Source organism: Anarhichas minor, unplaced genomic scaffold (assembly GCF_050575085.1).
Source record: "Anarhichas minor isolate MPS153535 unplaced genomic scaffold, ASM5057508v1 ptg000012l, whole genome shotgun sequence".
Taxonomy (NCBI): Eukaryota; Metazoa; Chordata; class Actinopteri; order Perciformes; family Anarhichadidae; genus Anarhichas; species Anarhichas minor.
Genome location: NW_027466458.1, coordinates 8,133,251 through 8,156,209, shown reverse-complemented (window position 1 = coordinate 8,156,209; position 22,959 = coordinate 8,133,251). Strand labels below are relative to the sequence as shown.

General features: G+C 42.1%; 1 pseudogene; it reads left to right on the top strand.

Annotated features, from left to right (window-relative positions):
• The first annotated feature begins 2,152 nt into the window (after nt 1-2,152).
• LOC142948669 (stonustoxin subunit beta-like) lies at nt 2,153-6,843 on the top strand (annotated as a pseudogene).
• The last annotated feature ends 16,116 nt before the right edge of the window (nt 6,844-22,959 follow it).

Here is a 22,959-nt window from a genome sequence, read left to right as displayed (position 1 = left end):
GAAGGCTCCACTTTTAATAAATATTTGTTGCAGTGAAACGTTAAAGATTCTTGCAACTGCTTTGGTAGTGAAACAGACCAGACAATGTATTAATGTATTCCTGTATAAGACGTGTAAATATAAGCCTATAATTCCTCCGTTCAGTGATGCAGGTCTCTGTTCTAATGGTAAATATTACATTTTGATATTTGTAACGCAATCTGCCCTGAGTCCAACTTTATAACACAATGCAATGTGTTCAGTGATAAATGAAGTGCGTATCAGACGATGGGCAATGCAAACTTTAGTTCAGATTTACATACATAAGTACGCTAAAGACGTGTGCTTATCGTCTTTGTGCTCACAGTCTCACATTCTGCCTGTACTGTACGTCTGGTTTATTAAAGCAGAAGCTGCGGTCGTTCTCCATCCACTGACTGAGACACTTCTCTAGACCTGCTGCAAGTGAAGAAGTTCAGTCAGGAGTTGTCTTCCAGGAACCTTAAAATCAATGATATCGACGTATAAAGGTGCTAAGATATGCTCGGATTGTAGTTTGATTGATGTTCTTCACTGAATACTCCTAAACTGGGCCTCAGATGACAAACTGAACAAAATAACATGCATGTGTCTTTGCAGGGAATACGTGTGGCACTGGAAGAGCGCAGACAGGGTCAAGGGTTCATAAGGCCCTGTCTTATGAAGATGAAATCATGTTTGTGTATCCGCTCTGTGAGTCTGCTGTAATCGGTTCTCTCTTGGCTCGTGCTCTCTTTCACCAAGTTTACGTGAAAACCAAGCAACTGCTCTTTCCATAATCCTGAGCAAATGCTAACCATCTGTTTCTCAGTCTGCAGACTATTCTACTTTTCACAACCCTGGTCGAACATTTAAATTCAGAGACAAAAAGTGTTTTGGTTGTTTTTTTTACTCCCCACTCTGCCGAGTCACGGAGGCTGTTTATTATTCAGAGAGTTAGCTTCGTTAACTCCTCCTCTTCCTCCTCTTCCTCCACAAAGACCTCTGACCTGCCTAAAGTGTTCTGTCTCCTCCGCCAGACAAAGGCTGTGTCATCCTCCTGTGACAGGTGTGTGTGTGTGTGCGTGTGTGTGTGTGTGTGTGTGTGTGTGTGTGTGTGTGTGTGTGTGTGTGTGCGTGTGTGTGTGTGTGTGTGTGTGTGTGTGTGGTCACTGCCACAGGTGAGGTTGAGCCTCTGCATAAGTAATCATTAGTCTTTATGTATGTGGCTGCTTGAGTGTGTGCACATTTATCTGATGTTGTGTTATTATGTGGTTCAAGTACTTCCTGTGTGTGTGTGTGTGTGTGTGTGTGTGTGTGTAGTCGTGAATCTGCAGTTTCCGTGAAGTAATCATGTTCAACCGTCTGACTGGAATCTCCATTTTCTTTTTCTTTATCAACCTCTGATGGCGTGAGGATAGCTGTTGGAGGAAGTGTGTGTGTGTGTGTGTGTGTGGGGGGGGTTGGTTTAAAGAATATTGCTCAAACTACAGCGGTGTACAATGTACTGTATTTATTGCAATTTATTTAAATCTACTATTATTATTACTAAGTCCAGAGGGTTCACTACTTATGACCTTAAGATGCAGTTGTTTCTGTTTCAATAGAATAGAAGAAGTTTTTCCACAGAAGTGAAGACACACCTCCAGTCTTATCAGGACCGAGGAATTTGTGTAGAACAGATACTTGATTTACATGTTGGAACAACCCCCCCCCCACCCACCAACCCACAACACACACCCACACATGAACACAACATTTTCATGCCGATGGTGGCGTGTATAAATGAAGCTCTTAGTGTTGGTAATAGTGAAGAATGGAGGATTGAGTTTGTATGTTTAGATCAACAGGGACTGAAGAACATGTGGATCCACAGAATGGACATTACTAACGTTCACAACTGTAAACGGACAGAGTCCACATGTTTCATTTCATTTCAGCCATGAGAACAAGTTGACAAAGTGTCATGCTGACCTGGAATTGCACATATTTCACTTTTCTTTGTTTCTGTTTCCTGTCTCATTACTTCTCTGTTCTCTACAGAACAACGTGTTGATCTGTCAGTCTGTCTTCACTGTCAAAGAGCAGGTTTCAAAATGCTGCAGTGGGTGGAGCCAGGCTCAGACCCGGGGGTGGTCAAGTCTGGAGGCGTGTCATGGGAAGAGTCAGCAGCAGAGACTGACAGGATATAAATAATCTGACAACATCACAGATCATCACACTGGAAGCTCCGGTTGGACGTCAAGAAGACTCTCACACAACTGATCTGATCTACACAACTTCACCAGGTGAGGACAGACTGGGTGCACAGAGACAGAAACAGATGTACATTTAGAGTTTAACTGAACTCCAGTCTGTGTCAAACTATCCGTCTTTTTTAGTCTTTTTGTTGAGTGAAGGAGTAGAGTTTACTCCCAGTGTTAAACTCTCAGCACTCAATATACTTAACCGTGTAAATGAAGTACTGAAAGCTGTGCGCTCACTGTTCTCATCAGGTTGGAGAAATGGCCTCAGATCTGAACAACGTTGCTGCCCTGGGTCGACCTTTCACCCTCGGAACGCTCTATGATGCTCGGAAAGAAATACTGATCCCAGGTAAGTCTGAGATTACATTGTTATTAAAATATGTCTCTACATATCTGCCTTTCACAGCTTTGCTTAAAGCTGAGTGTCAAACTCAAGGCCCGCCACGTCATTTTATGTGGCCCGCGAATCCGCCAGCAAAAAAAATAAAAAAGATGAAAAGTTAGACTTGATAATAAAAATATTCCTATTAAAAGTCATAATTATGACTTTCTATTTCATAATTTCGACTAAGTCACAGTGTTTTCTGAACAGCAACTGGAAACAGATGGATGCACCAAAACTGCCATGGGGATATTTTTATTATCAAGTCTAACTTTTCATCTTTTTTTGTTCTTTTCTTTTGCTGCCGGAAATGGTCTTTCATACAAAAGGCATATGATTGTTTTAAAATTAAAGTCTATGCTGCTTTACAGTGTACGTACAGTGACCATAAGCTACATACAACAATGCGTCTCTGATTGTGTGACCAGTGAAATGACGGCATCCTGCCGCTAGACAGCAGTTTTTCCATATCGGCGTTTAACTTTATCAGTTAAATTTTATTTCACACTGTGATGGTGAAGGCACACTGTGTTATTAATCCGTGGTTCACATGTGTGCCGAACCGTGAGGGGGGATCCGTACGGATCACAGATCGACAATGATCCGTTACATCACTGTTATTCACTCACGACAACATGTTGTCTGTGTGCTGACATTAAAACTATCACAACAGGTGGACAGGAGAGGCAACAGCCCGTAAAGCGCTTTTCCAACAAGTGATTGAGTTGAAAAAGATCAACAAATAATCCCAGAAGCAAAAAATGTATGCAGAGGGAAGAATATTTAATGAAAGATGGGAAAGCGAATACATGTTTGTGCTTCAAGGAGAAAAAGCGCTCTGTCTTCTGTGTTATGATGCGTGTCGGTGATGAAGGATACAATTTACGTCGGTATTTTGACACCAAACACGGAGCTAAATTTAGCCTCCAAGAAAAACATCAAATTGTCCAAGAATTAAAAGGCAGACTGCAATCACAGCAGAATATATTTACAGAAGTTAAGGCCCAGTGCTGCTAAAGGTGAGCAGGTGAGCTCCGACCAGATACAGACTTTTACAAATGTCAGTTTGTGAAGAAACACCATCGCAGACCGAGTTCAGGAACTAGCAGCTAATCTAACAACACAGCTAGCTAAGAGACGAGCAGGTACTCGTCTTCTTCATTATCTGTTGATGAAAGCACAGACAACATGAATACAGCGCATCTATCAGTGTTTATAAGACCTGACTGTCAGTGAGGAGCTCTTGGATGTAGCTGCCATGCACGGGACGAAGGCAGGGACATTAGTGATGCAGAGAGGTGACAAAAACAGCTTTGAACAAAGTTAATGTAATAACTTGTGTTTGATGATATTTGTCTTTGTTATTGTCTTTAAAAGTTTGATCTTTGATAGAGTAATGTGGGTTTCTTAACCCTAAATTAAAAGGATTTATGCTATAATAATGTGCATAAATATAATTTTACATTTATATAACTGCATGTACAATATATATACACTTCAATAATCAAATGCAGAGACAGTTATTTAACAATATGTTAGGGAGTAGTTACAGTTATACAGTCTTACATTTACAACCGGCCCTTTGAGGGCGACCGTGATGCTGATGTGGGCCAGAGTGAAAATGAGTTTGAGACCTCTGACTTAAAGGGACTTTGAAATCATTTCACTATTCAGTCCTCACCTTTTTAACATCCATACACACCATTACAATAATAAGCAAATGCTTTTTAATTCCATAACGTAGTTGTGAATATTCATTAGTTGTACATTTTAGGGAAGCATGCTGTATTAGTAGCTGATATATTATCATGTGATAAAGAAGACAATTGAATAGTTGTTATTCTTGTAAAAGTTGTTTCTTACTTGCTCTTTTGGAATCAAACAGCTAGTTAGCTTTGATTATGGACCGCAACATTATCTTATGATTAATTAGCAAACTATATAAAAACTTGTCAAACTTTAATACTAGTAAACGCAATCAACATCACAACTTACTTGTTTTGTGTAGTCGCTTCTTCCTCTTCATTCTGTTTGTGAAATTGATTAAATAAATTAAATTTCACAAAATGATCCTCCTACTTTATGTTTTCCAATTTCCAAAGGTTTGACATTGTGGGATAATAAAACTCTACAAGGGAAGATAACTGAAAGTGTTCAATCCTACAGTCATTTTGAAATGACTGAATCTGACACCATTGAATCCAAGTCCTCTCTGCTGGATGTTGAAGCTTCTCTGAAGGCCAGTTTCCTCAGTGGACTGATCGAAGTTGGAGGATCTGCCAAGTATCTGAATGATCAGAAGAAATTCAAGAATCAGAGCAGAGTGACGTGTCAGTACAAATCTACCACCCACTACAAACAGTTGTCAATGTTTGACCTGCTGACTTTAGACGCCCACCAAATGGAAGTTATTAAGAAGAGCTCGGCAACACATGTAGTCACGGGCATCCTTTATGGGGCAAACTCTTTCTTTGTGTTTGACAGTGAGAAGTTAGACGCCAGCAGCGTTCAAGACATCCAGGGCAACATGAGAGCTGTGATAAACAAGATCCCCTCATTTAGTCTTGAGGCGCAAGCTAGCATCAAGCTGACTGATGAAGAAAAAGACCTGACTAATCAATGCTCCTGCAAATTCTTTGGAGACTTCATCCTTAAGAGCATCCCTGTAACATTTGAAGAGGCAGTGAAGACCTGTGGACAACTTCCACAGCTACTGGGAGAGAAAGGAGAGAATGCTGTCCCAGTGAAGGTCTGGCTGATGCCACTGAAGAATTTGATTCTTGAAGCTGATGAGCTGATGAGTGGGATCAGCGTTGGACTGGTGGGGAAGATGCAGGATGCTCTTGAAGATTTGAGAGAAATACGAATGAGATGCAACGATTCTCTGGAAGACGGAGTGGTAGAGAACTTTCCATATATTCATGAAGAGTTCAAAACTTTCCAAAAATTGTGTGACCACTATGCATCTGACCTCCAGCAGACCATGGCGAAGAAACTCCCCTCCATCCGTGAAGGTAAAGAAGATGAGAGCTCATTAGAAGAAATCTTTGAAGACAGAGAGAAGTCACCATTCAGTCAAGAGAAACTAAGCAAGTGGCTGGATGACAAAGAGAGAGAAATCAACGTCATCAGATCCTGTGTAGATACCATGGAGGAAACAAAGATCATCCGAAATCAGTCCGAGCTGGACAGAGAGGTACTTGATGGAGATGTAGATCATGCTCTGTGCTTTGTTTTCACCTCCATGATAAGGGGTGATACCGACCTTGATGTGATGGCCACCTACTTGGACTCCACTAAAATAAGGAGAACTAATGAAGACCAGTGGTTCTCCTCAGATGAAGTTTTTACCACAATGAGAGAAAAAGCCAAAGCTTTCCGTGACCTTGCCAGAGCACGGAAGAACAACAAGCGGTTCAGGTTCCTAATCACAGGCACTCCAAATGAGAAATACAAAGGAGCAACCATCTACCATTACAAGAAGGGCATTCTGGTCAGTGAAGACTTTTCAAAACCTGACCTCCGTCCTGAGATCACAGACAGAAGAGATCTGACCTGGTGTAAGTTTATTCATGCTTTGAGTCCAAAATACTCTGTACTAATCAATGTCTTCCAGAAACCTGTTTGACCATCAGAATTAATGAGTTTGTGTTGGTCTCTCCATCAGATGCCTTTGATCTCACCCTGGACCCAAACACTGTACAGAACTACCTCATTCTGTCTGCTGGAAACAAGAAAGCAACAAGTCAATCACAATGGCAGAGTTATCCTGATCACCCAGAGAGGTTTGATAAACATACTCAGGTGTTGTGCAAAGAGGGGTTATCTGGGTGCCATTACTGGGAGATAGAGTGGGATCATGATTCAACTAGAAAGAAATCTATTTACGCAGCTGTTGCATACAAGAGAATTGACAATTCAATGAGCAGTTTTGGAGAAAATACCGTATCTTGGGCTTTTGGCCAATATCATGATGGAAAACACACACTGGAGGCCTATCATAATGGTAAGGTGAAGGAAACTTATTTCCCCTCTGATGGCTGCCCAACACTTGGGGTGTATCTGGACTGGCCTGCTGGCACTCTGTCCTTCTACAAAGTCTCCTCTGACACACTGAGCCACCTCTACACCTTTCACACCACATTCACTGAGCCTGTGTACCCTGGCTTCTACATGTATAATCAAAACAACTATGTCTACCTGCGTCCAGTTCAGTAGGAGCAATGACAATGACTTGTTAGATCCTTGGTCTGTTAATAGACAGATGGGTTTACAAGTAAAGGTTCAACAGTAAAGTAACATCCCATGTTAACTTGAACATGTTTCACAAATTCCAAACATGTATTCCAAACCCAGAGAGAGCAGGAAAACACATGATCTTATAAAGTTACAACATATGTCATTGTCTGTTGATCATTTCTTTGTTGATTCGATGCACAGACTCAAACTGGTTTCTGCTTCACAGCTTCACAATCACTTTCTACTTTCTCTTCAAATCACGTTTGAATCATTTGTATTTCTATTCGTATTCCTGATCATTATTGTTTTGTCTAAACAAATGTGTTGACATGTACTTTCAAAGCTCACGTCAACACTTGCATAACTTGTTTTAATGAATTTATTAAGTTGATTATGTTGGGACATAAGGGTTAGGGTTACACAATGGAAGCTTCTGGTGTGTTGTGGTTCTCACACCTAACTATATGAAACATGGCCCCTGTGACCTATAGCCAAACAGGAAGTCCTATCTTAAGGTGTTGCTTACCTTTTTATGCATATGCTTTATCCTCTTTAAGTTTCCATTGTCTATGATGAGTTACGATCTATTTTTATAATCGAGCTAAGAGTGTTTTATTGTCAGATATCAATATACTCGTTACATGTAATCCCATATTGTTTAGCAACAGTTCAATGATGATGAGCTTTGATGTGTGTTTTTCTATCATTTATCAAAATGTAATCATATGTGCTAATAATGTTGAATAATGTTAAAGCTAAAGAAATGAGTGAACAGAGTTAAACGCACTCTGACCTGATGATTGACAGTCAGCAGAGGAGAAAGGTTGTAAACTCAGAAACTATTGTGATTGTTAGGGAGACGTCCTGTTCAATGAGAGCTAGACAGGAAAGAGTTAACCTAAACTATAAGTCTGTCAGATATGATAAGACTATGAAAGCAGTTTTGTCCAATGATTAAAGAATGATCTGTTGTCTGCCTTATATGGACCCGGAGGTTGCAGAAGCACCAAGGAGAAGTGTGTATATAGGACGAGACAACAAAGGGTCGAGGCTTCTGGGGCTTCTTGCTCTTTGAGAGACTTGGTTCTTTTTGAACTTGGTACATCTGACATTTTGTATGATCTTTTACTTATTTTGTATTATTCATTTTCTGTAAGCTTTTACCTTACTTTCTGTGAAAACCAAATAAAACTGGTTTGTATTTTGTACATTCCAACCAAAGTCCAGTGTTGCTCGTCTCTGGTGGGGCCTTCAGTCTCCTAAAGGTGAGAGAGCTCTTCCCCTGGGATAGGCTGACAGTAGTAAATACATTAGACATGACATTCCTGCTACAAGCTAAGGTTTAAATGGTGTTGTTCAGTATTGTTGTGATTTACTAACTTGGGTGGCTCAGATTGTTTTTGATGCTCTGCTTCAAGTAAGTAAGTAAGTTTTATTTATTTATAAAGCGCTTTTTACAGACATAAGTCACAAAGTGCTTAACAGGGAATTACAAACATAAAAAACACAATGTGACCATATAAGGGCCAATAATTTACATACACACAGAAAGTACAAAATTAAAATGTTTAAATGTTTAAAAGCAGGCCGAGGACATGAGTTTTTAGTCAAATGCCAGTCTAAGCAGGTGTGTTTTGAGCTGGTTTTTGAATGTGTTCACAGAGTCTGTGAAACGTAGGGTTCAGGCAGAGCATCCCACAGCCTCGGTGCTACTGCCTCAAAAGCTCGGTCACCACGGGTCTTAAGGCGAGTGCGTGGGACAGACAGATAGTTCAACATGTTTGACCTGAGAGCGCGGGCGGGTGAATAAGGGTGAAGTAATTCAGCCACGTATGTGGGAGCCTGGCCGTGTAGTGCTCTGTAAGTGGGAGAGTTTTAAAGTGTATCCTAAATGCTACAGGGAGCCAGTGGAGAGATCTGAGTACGGGGGTGACGTGAGACCGTCGATCTGTCCTAGCGAGTAATCTGGTGGCAGCGTTTTGGATTCCCTGCAAGCGGTTAAGAGCAGCTACACTGAGTGATGAGAAAAGTGTGTTACAGTAGTCAATGCGTGAAGAGATGAAGGCGTGTATGATCATCTCTAGTTCAGCTGTTGATACTACAGATCTCAGTTTACTGATATTTCATAGGTGGAAGAAACATGATCTGGACAGCTGCTTAACATGGGGCTCAAACGACATGGATCGATCACAGAACATCCCTAGATTACACAGGTTGCAATGGGCAGCAGAGGAGAGTGGACCAATACTCTGCTTGATCGTAGGACAAACTCATCTGAAGCAATAACTAACCCGAGTCAACTACTCGCAACCAATTTCACCTCACAATACATTCATAAGCAAACCAATCCCTAATGGGACACGCGGTATTCCTACAGGGGAGTCAACTCAACATTTGTTTCACAAAGAGGTCAAAACTTACCTTCCTTTGTCCCGTGACTATTTTTGCAGTAAAGAACAAATTTGAAAGACAAAACATGAAGCCTTCATCTGATAGCACTAACTAAACACGCAAAATATGAGAAAAACAACTCCTCGTTCCCTACGCGAGCTTCCACAACGAGTGCAAAAAAGGGAATCCCCGGACCCGACGTCACCACACAGGGAACCCACTATTATTACGTGTTTAAGTAAAAATCAATCTGTTTACATGTTTAAAAGTTAACCTGCTATAATGTATGTTATCTTGATAATGTGATATGTGCAGTCGAGCCTCGTTCTCTCTGGGGAACAAACACCTGTGAGGAATTTAAGTTTTAAAGCGCTGCTAGCGATGGATATTATGTGTTCCAATATGTTTACTTGTAGAAGGTTTAAACTAAAGGGAGAGTTACTGAATTTGTTGCACTGTGAGAGAAACCAGAGAATTTATGACGCTGCCATAAAGTCAGAGAGAGGGGGATGTTGCTGAAGACTTTCTGAGCACAGCCTTCAAGAAGGGGGGTGAATTGGTCAAGGAAGTGGCCGACTGAAGTCCGAAGGGTTCAGCCAATCACTGAGCTGATCGATGGGCTAAGGAATGTGTAATATGAGACATTTCAGAGACTTTAGAGAGACAAAGAAACTGTGATTCCCCGGAGATAATCAGACCTCGGACACACCAGTCTGTCGTGTGGTGCGGATGGGGCCTCTATTTCATGAAATATTACTATTGATAGTTAATTCAGTTTGCAAGTGAACTTTGTGTAGTACATTAAATATTGTTTTTAATTTTGAACCGGATCCAGCTCATTTTTCTGATGCGCGTGCGCAGTAAGAAGCTCGCAGCAGAAAAGTACCTGCGGCCTGCAGCCTCTCATCCTTTGTTTTAAACCTCAACACACCCACTAACATCTGCCTTTTGTCTTCAGTGGGAAAGGTTACTATCGGCATTCGTCGCCGGGACAAATGACTCCGCAGTCTCAGATATTCATCGGCTCCGGTCATGAGTGATGGAAACATGATGACACCGTTCTGTCCCTTTTCCAACGCTGTCTTTGTCGTTTCAGCCACAGATTCCATCCAACTCCGTCCAGGCAGCGCTCGAACAAAGTTTCTAATGAGTCAGCACCGAGTTTGAAGAGAGACTGAATAGGAAACAAGAAAGAACAGAAATATCTGCTGCAACTATTTCACCGGCCTCCATGCTGCTTTCTGCTCAGTAATCCTGTTTCACCGGCGTGTTTGTGACTCTGATGTGACGCACCAGAAAGGCATGCTGGTCTGCTGGCAATGACGAAGGAGTGCATCCACTATTCTTTAATCAATCGGGTTAGTTGGGGAGAGTCGTGTCTTCTGCAAATGAAAAAGTGCAACTTGAGTTTTGAGGTTTAGTTCACTCTAATGCGGACTCTACAATTCATCTCTGTGCTTGACTCAGAATTGTTTCACTACTCGAAGCTGTGAAGAATGTACAACACTTTGAGTGTGAATCACATCGTCATCAGTGGACTCTAAGCATTCAACAGCTGTTCAGCGTGACACACTATTGTAATAAAGCAATAATTACAATGATCCCTGGAGCCGGCAGAGGTCCGTGTATCGCTCCAGACAGACGCTTACGTCATAAGGGCTTAAGGTGAATACCTCCTCTCTGCATCACACTGTGCACACAGATGAGCAGCAGCATGTACTGTAGTTCAAGTGTGTGATTGGCTGTAAAGCCCCGATGTAACAGAGCTCATTGATTCTTGGGTTTCAGGGACGCTCTCATGTCAGTGTTTCTCAAACAATGTGCCTGACAGCTTGTCGGTTTGACGACGGTTGTAGCATCGATCGAGATAGAACACACACAGTTCATGCTTAGAGAGGTTCTCCCCCTGACACAGTAGAACAGGGGTCTGCAACATCTTGTTTATCAGTGTGCCATATCAACATTTAGGTTAATATGAACTTTATTTAGGACACCACATCCTAATTTAAATCTCCAACAGATGTTAAGAAACAGTCTCAGTACTGTAGCTGGTGCTCGGAATAGAGAAGAAGAAATGGCCTCTAAAGGGGCAGCACCAATTTGTCATGGCTCACTGACCACACACACACACACACACACACACACACATATCGAGTGAAAATGCTTTGATTTGACTCTTAATTAGTTCCCTCTGCTGGATAGCACAGCAGTTGAAGCGGTGCCTTTATGAACCCAGATAAGCAATGGGCCACTAACTTAACAGAAGAGACTTTTAGGTGATTTAACTTTGTGCTGACTCCGTGGAAGCCGACACAAAACTGAAGCTATGCAGACTAATTACACTGAATCACCAAACAGGCTCTTGAAAGTGCACATTTTAATGTTGTGAGCGATAATAATTTTGGGCTTTGAACTCTAACGGCCTCACTGATGTAGCTCAGCTCCCTTGATTACCTCGACGCCAACTTCCCAACCATGCGTCTACTCTCAGCCCTCCCTCTTTCTGACAGGTTCTTCACTTCCCAGTCTGTGATGGATACGTCCACTCAGGAGAGAAACACCCTCTCCTCCATTGTGAGGGATCACCTGTCAACAGGCTTTCTCAATCTGTGTTTGCTTGTGCGTGCGTGTGTGTCTGCTGCCAGTGTACTCACCATCAATGAGCTGGTGCGGGATTCAGAAGAAGCATTTCAGTTGAAACTGTGTTCCTCGCTAACGCAGCAGAATTTAACCACAGCAAGCACTGCTCACAGGGTTCACGCTGGTCAGAGGACAGATGGAGGCGGAGGGTGGTGAGGTGGTGAGGGGGGGTGGGGGGTGAGGGGGGGTGAGGAACAAAGAAAGAGAGAGTGAGGCTAAAGTAACAGGAGCTCTGTGTCGGATGTGAGAGAAGAAATGTCAATTAGTGCTCAAACAATTAATTCAATTACAATGAATCAACAGAAAATGTATTTGCAACGATTCTGTTAATCGATGAATCAATGATTAATAATTTATTTATCGAGCATAAACGCCAAATATTTTCTAATATTAGCTTCTCAAATGGAAAGATTTGTCAATTCTCTCTCATTTTAAAATTACTATTTGTTTTTGTGTTAATCAAACCAAACAATCTATTTGAAGATCTCGTCTTGGGCTCTGTTAAAGATTAGAAGGTTAAAGATGAAAATAATGATTTCCTTTAGACAAACCTGCAGCACATAATCTGAGGTGTGTTGTTATCGGTCCTGCACAACAATATCCAAAACGTTTCTTTATTTTGCTCAGTGTATGTCGGTCATTCAACTGAGTTTCAATGTTCCTCCTCTTATGCTGTCGGTGCAAAGTCAGGTTACAGTGTGACTGTTACTTCCACCAGTTGGCAATGAGGTTAGTGCTTCTCCTGCATCTCCCTCTGTGTAGTTTGTCTTTTAATGGAAAATCTTAAAAAGTTGAATTCATTTCAAACTTCTTATGTGGAATTGGGGAACTAATACTGAACACTTTTCACAGCAATGGCCAAAGGGGAATGTGGCCATGACCTCTTACAAAAACTCATCAAACTTTAAATCAAATCTGCAAAAAACATTCAACTCCCTGTGCCTCGTGTGTCACCGAATATATAGAGGGAAACTGCAAATCATTCAAAGAAGAACCTCAGCAGACTGGCTGGTAGTAAAGCCACATTCAGGTATCTTAGAATACATTCCTGGAGGATCTGGTGAGCCTGCAGGACCACGATTCAAAAAGCAAGGACCCTTCACCCTAATTAATTCAAGAACAAGTGGGAATTTGTAATATCTGTGATTAGATATGCGCATGTATTCATGTGTGCATTCACACACACAACCTCGCAAACACTTGTTTGCAGCTTGCATCTCTCTCGTTTCCTGTCCCTTCACACTGTTGTTTCCCTTTCTGTCTGTATTGCTGCAATAGGGGAAATGTGATTGGGGCCAAAAGTTATATTTACAACCACAAAAAGCAAGCAGGTACTGAGAAACAGTGTCTTTTATTCTGTTAGTCTACCGATCTCCACTTCAGTGCTCTGGATTGAGCCACACTCTATAACCACACACACACACACACACACACACACACACACACACACACACACACACACACACACACACACACACACACACAACAAACACCATCTACATTATTCTGAAACAACAGCTAAACAATCATCTCTGCCAGCAGTTTTGTTGTTTTCACAATTTTTCTATAAAAAGCTTAAACAGAAGATCAATGAGTGATGATAGGCAGGACTTGACCGATCAGATTCGACTATGTAAGTTCTTAGTGGGGGACAGCCCTAATAAACAGATGCAATGATGCCTCCCAAGAGTTTCTACAAGAAATGGTTCATGAGTTATGCAAAGGGGCGTGGCTTAAATATAGGGGGCAGGGCTACCCCACACCAGTGAAAGAAGAACTCTCTGTTGAGTGCACGGTTCATGAGTTTTGCCATGTTACGTGCATCAATTTTTGAAGTTATGCACCACTCTCACTGCCACACCCTCTGTTTTCCAATCGGCATGAAGAAACCTACACACTTCTGACCTCCATGTCAAATTTCAGCCTCCTAAGGAGGAAACTGTAGCCGTCAAAGGGTCAAAGGGTGGGAAAATGTTTGTGGACCGACCGATGGAGTGAACTGTAGAGCAGCTAAAACCAGCACTTACATCCACGCCACTAGTCTCTTGTGTGCAGAGGCACCTTCACCTACCAATCAATCAAACTATCAATTTGTTCAACACTCCACTGTGGTAGACGGCATGTGTTTCATGTGTCATCGTCTATTGTCAAACATGTTGGATGAGGCTGGAAAAACAGTTGTGGTCTGTGCCCTGTGGAGAGATGTTGGTCACGGTAAAAAGAAACCAACATTGACTGTTGGGAAACAAACCGCATCCGCCCTCACCTCCACCTTCTGTGGACGTAGTCGCTCTATGGTAACATTACTGCTGCAGCCACTGCTACTGGCAAACAACGTAACTTATGTCATTTTGCAGCACTTGCTGCGAAGACGGATGCTCTCTTTTTTTGTTGGACAACAGTCTCCGAACTGATGTTCACTGAAAAAGGCCAAACATTCTCAGGAGCTTTCTCAATGCCATGTAGCAGAGTGAGTCCTTAACCCTTACGTTCAGAGTCTGCAATAAACAGAAACACGTCATAACACTGAAGTCAGATTCATCAATAAGTCACAAAGTGTCAGGACTGAAGAGCTCAACACACAGTCCATCCGAACTATAGAAGTAGGACGAGATGAGTCATGTTACAGGGAGGAGGCACTGCAGCACAACGTGAAGCAAGGTCTTCTGACAACCACCTGCCTTCAAATGTCAGCAAAACAAAGCAGAGGTGACATTCCAAGTCCCTAGATCCACTCTGCGATGCCAACTCTCTTAAAGCTGATTCATATAGATTCAGAGAAGTGTTCCTGGTCTGCCCCCCCCCCCCCCCCCCCCCTCATGTTATTAAATATAGTTTTAAGGGGAAGAGGTGTTGAGGGTTTGAAAACGTTTGGTAGTGTTTTTGTCTGACCTGCCAATTCTGCAAGGGCTTTTTTGACCCAGATTTTAGCACTTGGCCTCCCTCACCCGCCCCAGTAATGACTCTGTATAAGCACCCGGCTGGTTAAGCCAAACTGGCTGTGTGCAGGAAGCCACCTGAGAGCAGAGGGACAGCTGCTGTTTGCAGCTGCTAGCTGACTTTATGTGCACTACACTGGGCATGTACGCTGCCTCCTCTGCACGTCCAGGCCTCAACTCATCACAGTATGTTTTATATCCAACTCATTGTCCCATACACATCACTGTGTACTTTATGATCTGGCTTTCTGGCCTTCATTAACCACATGGAGACTGCAGCATTGGTATATTTGTATTCCCTTCATATCTTTGTAATCTCCTGTCACTCACCAACAGCTGGATTTGAGGTACTGATTTATTTTCTACTGCACTTTGTTTTTCTGTTGATGTGCTTTATTTCATAATTATTGTAACCTTGTAATCATGTGCTATCTTGGTCAGGACTGTCTCAAAAAAAGAGATTATCATGTCCAAGACTTCTTAACTAAATATATAGAAGTACTGTTACAGATTTAATGTTGAAACTGGAGCCACAAACCACCGGAAAACAAGATTACAATCACTTTTATTAGCCAGGAAGTTATTTGAAGGTGATTGCTTCTGATTGCCGTGATTCTACACAAAGAAAGAAAGAGATTATAACATCTTATTCAAATCATAAAGTCAGCCTTTAAATCATGCCAAATAATTTCCATTAAAGGTAACTTAAATATGGTCTATACAATATAATCATTAGCTTAACATGTACATCATTATATCACAAACAAATGAGATCAAAGATGATCTGTTAATGAAATACATCATAATCCAAATAGAAATAAAGTGCTACTTACATCGAAAGTAATTCAAAAGACAAAACAGCAACAAGCTCTCACTGCAGGCGAAGGTGTTTGGAGACAAAGAGGAAGAACTCCTCTCTTTATTTACTACCTTAAGTGTAGTGAGACACCACTTGGTGCCTTTTAAAAGCAGTTTCTAACAAGCACCATCACATGCTGCTGATTTATACCAAACAATACCAACTTGAGCTTAACTTCTGTAAACAGACAGTGTGATCTTGTGCATTTTAACGAACACAGTTGAATGTAACTGCAATGTATTTTTAGTCTCCCTGGTTTTTAAACATTACAATGAGTGGCGTGATGGAGCACCAGACAGATCGGCAGAGGAGGTTTGCCATTTTAAACATTTGTGCACCTCGTCTAAATGTGCAAAATGACTTGTGGAGAGTCAGTGAAACACTATAATAGCATCCTAATGATTATCTTCAAGAGCGTAAAATACAAACCCAGCAGCTATAAATGTCAACAGAACACACTGCCTGTAGGGTTATTGTCTCTTCTTTATGGCTTATGTAACTAGTTGCTACAGAAAAGCATAAAAACGATGCACTTTTACGCACCATGCTGCATCACCGTAATCAGGCTTTAAAGCTCTCAAATTGGCCGGGTGTCTGTGAATAGTCTGGGGAGGAAGAAAGAGAAGAGGAGCGCAGATTACAGTCAAAGTTGGCTGCTTTACAAGATGATTAGGAGCCTGTGTTGTGTCCAAAACACACTGCATGAAGTTCACTTTCACAAAATGTTATTATATTTTGATGAAGGCAAACAGCTGCTGATTAAGAGTCATTATGTGTTTACTGTGAAGGTGTGTGTCCTCCTCACACCTCTGTGGTCACAGCCCCATACCATGACAGCATGCACACAGATCTAAGCTTGGGCACGCTAATACTACCACACATCCCAACTATGCATTCAAGCCTGCTGTGATGTTACCAAGCAGGCAAAGTCTTTAAGAGTTTTTGTTTAAAAGATGTAAAAATACACTCTTTATGATGCCAGTGGAGAACATCATACAGCTTCTGCTCATGCTCCAGAGGGCAACCTTGCAACTTTGTTTCTCCCACAGAGTTGATTCAATTCCCAGCAAATGTCAGCATATTTCAGCTGCTTCTGTATTTCCTCTTTTGCAGAGTTTTGACTTATAAAACTGTTTTATTCTGATGCACAAGATGAAGGACATGATCCCTAAATGATGAAATGAAAACTGCGGAAAAACACTTTACACACGATATCCTGACTTTCAATAGCAGAACAACCAGACTTTGCTGGGGGCAGCAAAACAAACTTCGCCTGACTTAATAAAGAAGTCCGGCAATAATTGGCCTTTTTCCATCATTGTGGGATTAACTGTGATCTGATTTAGTGCTGCTCACAGCGTGAGTCTGCAAACAGCTGAAGTGAAAGTAGTTTCTTTCCTTGTTGAGAGGTTGGAGGTGTTCGTTTAACAGCCCACTGGGGCTCCTTCTTGTTCCATCATGCCCCGCAATCTTTCAAACTGATTCTCTGTCAGAAAATATCCTAAATGGCCGTAGTTCACTTGCCGTTGTTCACTTGGCATAATCAGTAACTTAATGCATCATTTTTTCCCAGAATGTCGCCACAGACACCCAGTCCGTAATACTTTCATCAGTGGGCCGTGGGCTCCATCAGCAGTGCGTTACCTCATCAGCGATGGATACGGACTGAACAGACATTTATTGAAATACAAATCTTTGAGATTGGCGCTTGGAATTCTAAAAGACTAAACCGTGTTTATTTGTCTCTTTCCTAACAAGGACTGAGCTGTTTCACAGGTTGCTGCCAGTGGGGCTTATTAAACTGGGATTTGTTGTGTCTTAGCAGAGGTTTCTAGGTCTCCCCTGCTGTAAGAAACCATCCTGTCCGCATACAAAGAAACATTTCAGTCTCTAGTCTATTACAATCTCAATGTTTCTTTAATTACAACATGTACAAACACAGGGAAACATATTGGATGTACTGTGTTGTCATCATCGCTGATGTCTGAGAGGACGTCAGCGCTCAACAGTCCAAACAAAAGAAACGAACAGTCTGTTCAGTTTGAGTCTCTGTTCAGCGGGTCATTTCTCTGGGAGCGCTCTCGACTCGAACACAACAGCTCAACACAACGAGAACGCAGCACCGACAACTACCGAGTCAACAGTCAACTACAGGGAGGCAGATGCGGCAGCGTCCCCCTCGTCTGTTTGACAGGAACAGTAATAACGAGCATCAATAATAAGAAAACAGCAACACGGACGAGAGAAAGTCGCCCACAGGAGAACCGTGATGACGACATGAACAAGAGAAAACAACTCCCACTGGGACCAATGTATGCAAAGAGACACATCTACAGCATTCAGATCCTTTTGATTTGATTAAACTATGTAAATACAAGCATGGGCACTGCTCATTATTGGTATTAGTATGCAAAGCAGCATTACAATTTAGTTATTACAAACAATGCAGTAAATGGACATTTGTGTGAGCTGTATGACAGAAAGCACCTCATTCAGGAACACGTTATTATTTATTATTATGTGCTGATGTGTGGGCATTCAGAAGAATGTTGTTTTTTATTTTGTTGGCAGAAGGGCTGGAGATAAGCTGTATTTATTATATATGAGAGAATAGAATGAGTAGCTTATTTGAATGGAGCTGCCAATCACTTAACACACATTAGCCTTTCTTCTGTTTGTCTGTCGACCTCTCTTATTCTCTCTCTCTCTCACAATCTACCTCCCTCCCTCTGCTTCTTACTCTCAATCACTCATTCACTCAGAGGTAGATTCAGGTGAAGTGTTTTTGGAGGTGGGGAGTCTCAATTACTGCCTGTCGCACAGTATCGACAAAATGGTCTAATAATGCATTATACTGTTCAACTTCTCAAAGGCATGAAGAAAGTTCTTATTTTCCGACTTTCCAGAAGTAAATCTTCACCCTTCACTTCTACTGAAGGGATATCGGAGACAGACATTATAAATTATTAATCAAAGTTTTGAAAAACATAGTGTAATAAATTGTTAAGATATTGTTCCAGTTTGTCTAAATGTTGAAGCAGAAACTGATTCAAAGTGTTGCTCTGCACTGGTTGCAATGCGATGCAATATCCCTGAAATATTTGAGCAATGTTTACGTTTCCTTGTTTGCTGTCTTCTTCTCTGTCTTCTTCTGACGTGTTGCTGAGAGGAATAGTGTGAAACCATCAGCAGCAACATGCATCTTGTCTGTGTTGCACTGTGTGTGAGTCCTTGTACACGTGCAGGACCCTCGGCCCTGAGTAAAGACACTCATTCATAGCGCTGCTAGTCACACGGTACCTGTTAGCAACGTGTTCTACCTGAGAAAATGTGACATAATGACAACGAGTGTCTCATGTCTCATGCACGTGATCTTTAACACCTGAGAAGAACATCTTTTGGACCCACGTAGCACTATTTCCGCTGAGCATTGTCTGTCATAGTCACTGGCTAACATACTGTATAAATATCGCAGATTCATCACTGCACATCTGTCTACAGTTTGTGCAGCAATGTGCTGACCGTGCTTCGTCTGCTTGACATATTGATGTCACATTTCCAAACAACACTACTGCGTCACTCCCTCTGAGTGACAAAACAAACCAGCTCAGGCTGCAGCGATGAGGAGCTGTGATGCAGTCAGTGGGTGGAGTTACCTCACATACACAGTATATGAACTATCATTTTATATGTGGATATCCTTACAACCTTGCCCAAGCGGCACATGCCAGATCCACTCTTTGCGTTCTTACTTTTCACAATAAAAGCCCTAGACAAAATTCACTAAAGGAAAACTCAGTGAAATAGCTTCCAGTAGCTCTTATGCTATTCAACATGTTTCCTTTAGACAGACAACCAGAGCAGAGGTGTTCCATTTAAGTGGCCAATTACTCCATATCAGTGAGCCAGCAGGTGCTCGTTGCTGGAGTAAACTTTAACAATGAACTGCAGCATCATTAGTTTGATCAATCACACCTGTGCTTATCAAGCTGTGGCACATTCAAATGAGTCTTGCCAAATTGCAACGATCCATTTGTTTGTTTGTACAGTCGACCTCACAACAGCATTGTACAGCTTACCATGTTTGTGTGTACGCTTTGTTTTTCACGTCAGTGCACTCAGCAGATCATATTCTATATGCAGCATCTCACAAAAAGTACAATAGTTATATGATTGACATTTTGGAGGCGATGAAACCTGCTGACATTGGTGCACACGTTCATGTCCCCCTCAAGATGAATTGTAATAACTTTGATGATCCCCTGACTGTACATCTCGTGCCGCCATCAGGTCAAAGCTGTAGTTTACCCAAATAATCTGCAACATGAATGATGTTGCTGCAGCTTCAACCTTTACTTTGTGTTTAGTGCCGTTTACCAAATGTTAGCATGCTAACATGCTCAACCAAGATGGTTAACACAGTAAACATGATGTCTGCTTAACATTTGCGTGTTAGCAAAGTCATTGTGAAGTTGTTAGCATGCCAGTGTTAGCATTCAGCTCAGAGCTGCTAGCCTGGCTGTCAAGTGTTGGTCTTGTTGCAGCCTACTCAGGCCCACTAGCCTTTAGTGACAATATATTGTATGAAAACACAACACACAACAACGTGTCACGGGAGAACAGTTCTCCTGTTGAGCACAGCTTGCTCTCAACTCCCCTTTAGCATTAATTAATGGAGCATTAAGTTTATTTCCTGGAGGTAATTGAACCGACGGCCTTTTCAGTCACATCCGATGTGCCTCAGCATTCCAACCTTCCGTACGCTGAGTGAGACCTCCAGGGACAAAAGGTAAAGAGCCCTTCAAGGCCAAGGACCTCCAGTTCCTATCAGTTTTATGTAATTGTAATGGATTAACCCTTTGTTAACTCCACCCCTCATCTCCTGTTTGGCCTTCACCCGTTTTTACTTTTGGGCTTCACTTAATTGCCTGTTCCATAGTTGTTCCATATGATCTACAAGCAGTTGCAATTGCTCGCTCCATATCTGAGCTCCTCCTGTAGACCAAACGGAGAAGAGAATGTGAATCAGTGTCCATGAGACAGATCCCTGTATGACTGGTGCCTGGTGTCAGATTCTCTCTCAGCAAGCAAACTAAAGCCGATTAAAACAGCTCCTTCTTTAGAACAGGAGACCTCGTTAGCATCTTATCAGGGCGAAATAATCCAAAAGTATCAAATGGCAGGTCACATAGCAAAACAGCCATGTCAAATTATGAATAATTCATTAAGTTAATTAAAGGGATTGTGCTTTGATTAAACAATTGAATGGAAATAATGAATAACTATGACAATGAAGGGAAGGACCTCGAGTCTTCACATGGTAGGCCGAAGGTTCGTCTACTAAATGAAATAACTGGTTTTAAACCAAAGACAGTCACTTACAGTAATGAGGTCTGCTTCCAAAGACACTGATGAAGTTTATAAAGCTCTTCAACTTCTCTCCTTTCTTTATTCATTCACTATTTCAAGATGATTGCATCTTTAAGTAAATAGTCGGCCTTCACTTGACATTCTAAATCCCTGTCATCACACACACTCAAAAAATCATGAAGACGCGAAGAGTCAACACTTGCCAGAGTGCTAATTGGATGTGTGTTGAAGGAGCTGCACTGCACACACACACACACACACACACACACACACACACACACACACACACACGGGCTTGTGAGGATGTCCTTTCACAGAAACACAGATTGTGCTGATTTTATAGTACTTGTGTATTAGGTGTGTTGAACAAGACAAATGGTGTGTCGTGGGACTCGAGACACATACTACACATGTGTGGGTATGTCCGTGTGTGAGCATGCGTGCGTGCGTTCGTGTGTGTGTGTTAACGAGAGACAGTGATATATGTGTGCAGTATTATTATCGTGACATCATGAAACATACTTATCATCCAGAGTGGACAGGAATAATCTACCGGATTAACATTCTCAAGAACTAAGCAACTTCACCTGCATTTCTATTTGAGGAACCTTCTGCTTCCTTCAACAAGTCCTCCAAACACATCAATGCCTCCATGAAAGCTATATCAGGACACCAGAGAGATGACAGCATTAGTCAAACTATTTTTACCTGACAATGGACCTCTTCTGCTCACACAACTGATGTCCTCTCACAGAAGCTAAGTAAGGACTCGTGGAGTAATGTGGACTCTTTAGCACTGACCGTCTGTGACCTCAAGAGAAACAAGAGAGAAGACTCAGAAGCCCAACACAGGAGATCATCAAGTGACAGACAACAGCACTATGTGAGAGCCACAGCACCAAGGAGCAGATTTAACAAGCAATCAGCAGGGAGAACGTGATTACGTTTTTAACAGTATCTAAAGATGCTGTGGTAGATTCTGCGATATATTTTCCATCATTTGATACACGAGGGCCAGACGTCTGACATATGACCTCACTATTGCGTAACGAATCCCTCCTGCAGCCCTCGTTCTCCCCTCTCTCCTCACTCCCACGAGTCTTGATTGGCAGCAGTGCTTGAAGAATGGCAGGGATCTAGTTCTTTTTTCTTGTCAGCAGAATCTGTGAAGGCTGACAACAGTGATCCTGAATCAGACAGTTACTCCTTATTGCACACTGGAAGCTTGTGTAGGGCCACATTCAGGGCTGGCCTACATGTGCAGTTTCAAGCGCCCACACCAGCACACTTTCACTCCCAACTCGTCAAATACTGGCGCTTGGTCAGTGGCCCTAAGCTTCAAATGATGACAGTCTAGGTGCCCCACTAGTACGGCGTGTCAACTTCCACTCGCTTTCAAAATAAACTTCCATCTTCAAAATAAGTTAGAGTCGGGCAACAAAACCACAGAGTAAGGTTCAGGAAAAGAGCGGTTGATGGTAAATTGACCAACTAACGACTGACATGAAAACACGTCAATGTTTACTTTTAGTTTGGCATCGGACGTGAGCAGCGGTCCCTTGGACCTGAAGTCCTGTGTCTGCAGGGAGCTGCTTTGCTCAGAGGTGCTGGTTGGCCAAATGTGTCTAGCTTGCTGTTTCCCTTTTACCGTCTTTGCGTTAAGCTAAGCTAACAGTCTTCTGGCTGTGGTTTCCTTCGCAACTTCGTAACAGAAACATTAGCCTGTCGCTCAAGTGGCATCGCAGATGAACTGAACAACATTAATTCCACAAAGCGTTTTAGGATAAGCTGTGTGATTACATGTTATATCAGTTAGTGTCGCTGGCTATGATGCGTGTGTGGTGAGTCGGGCTATACACATGCAGCTCTGCCCAACACGGAGCTCCATCTTAACCT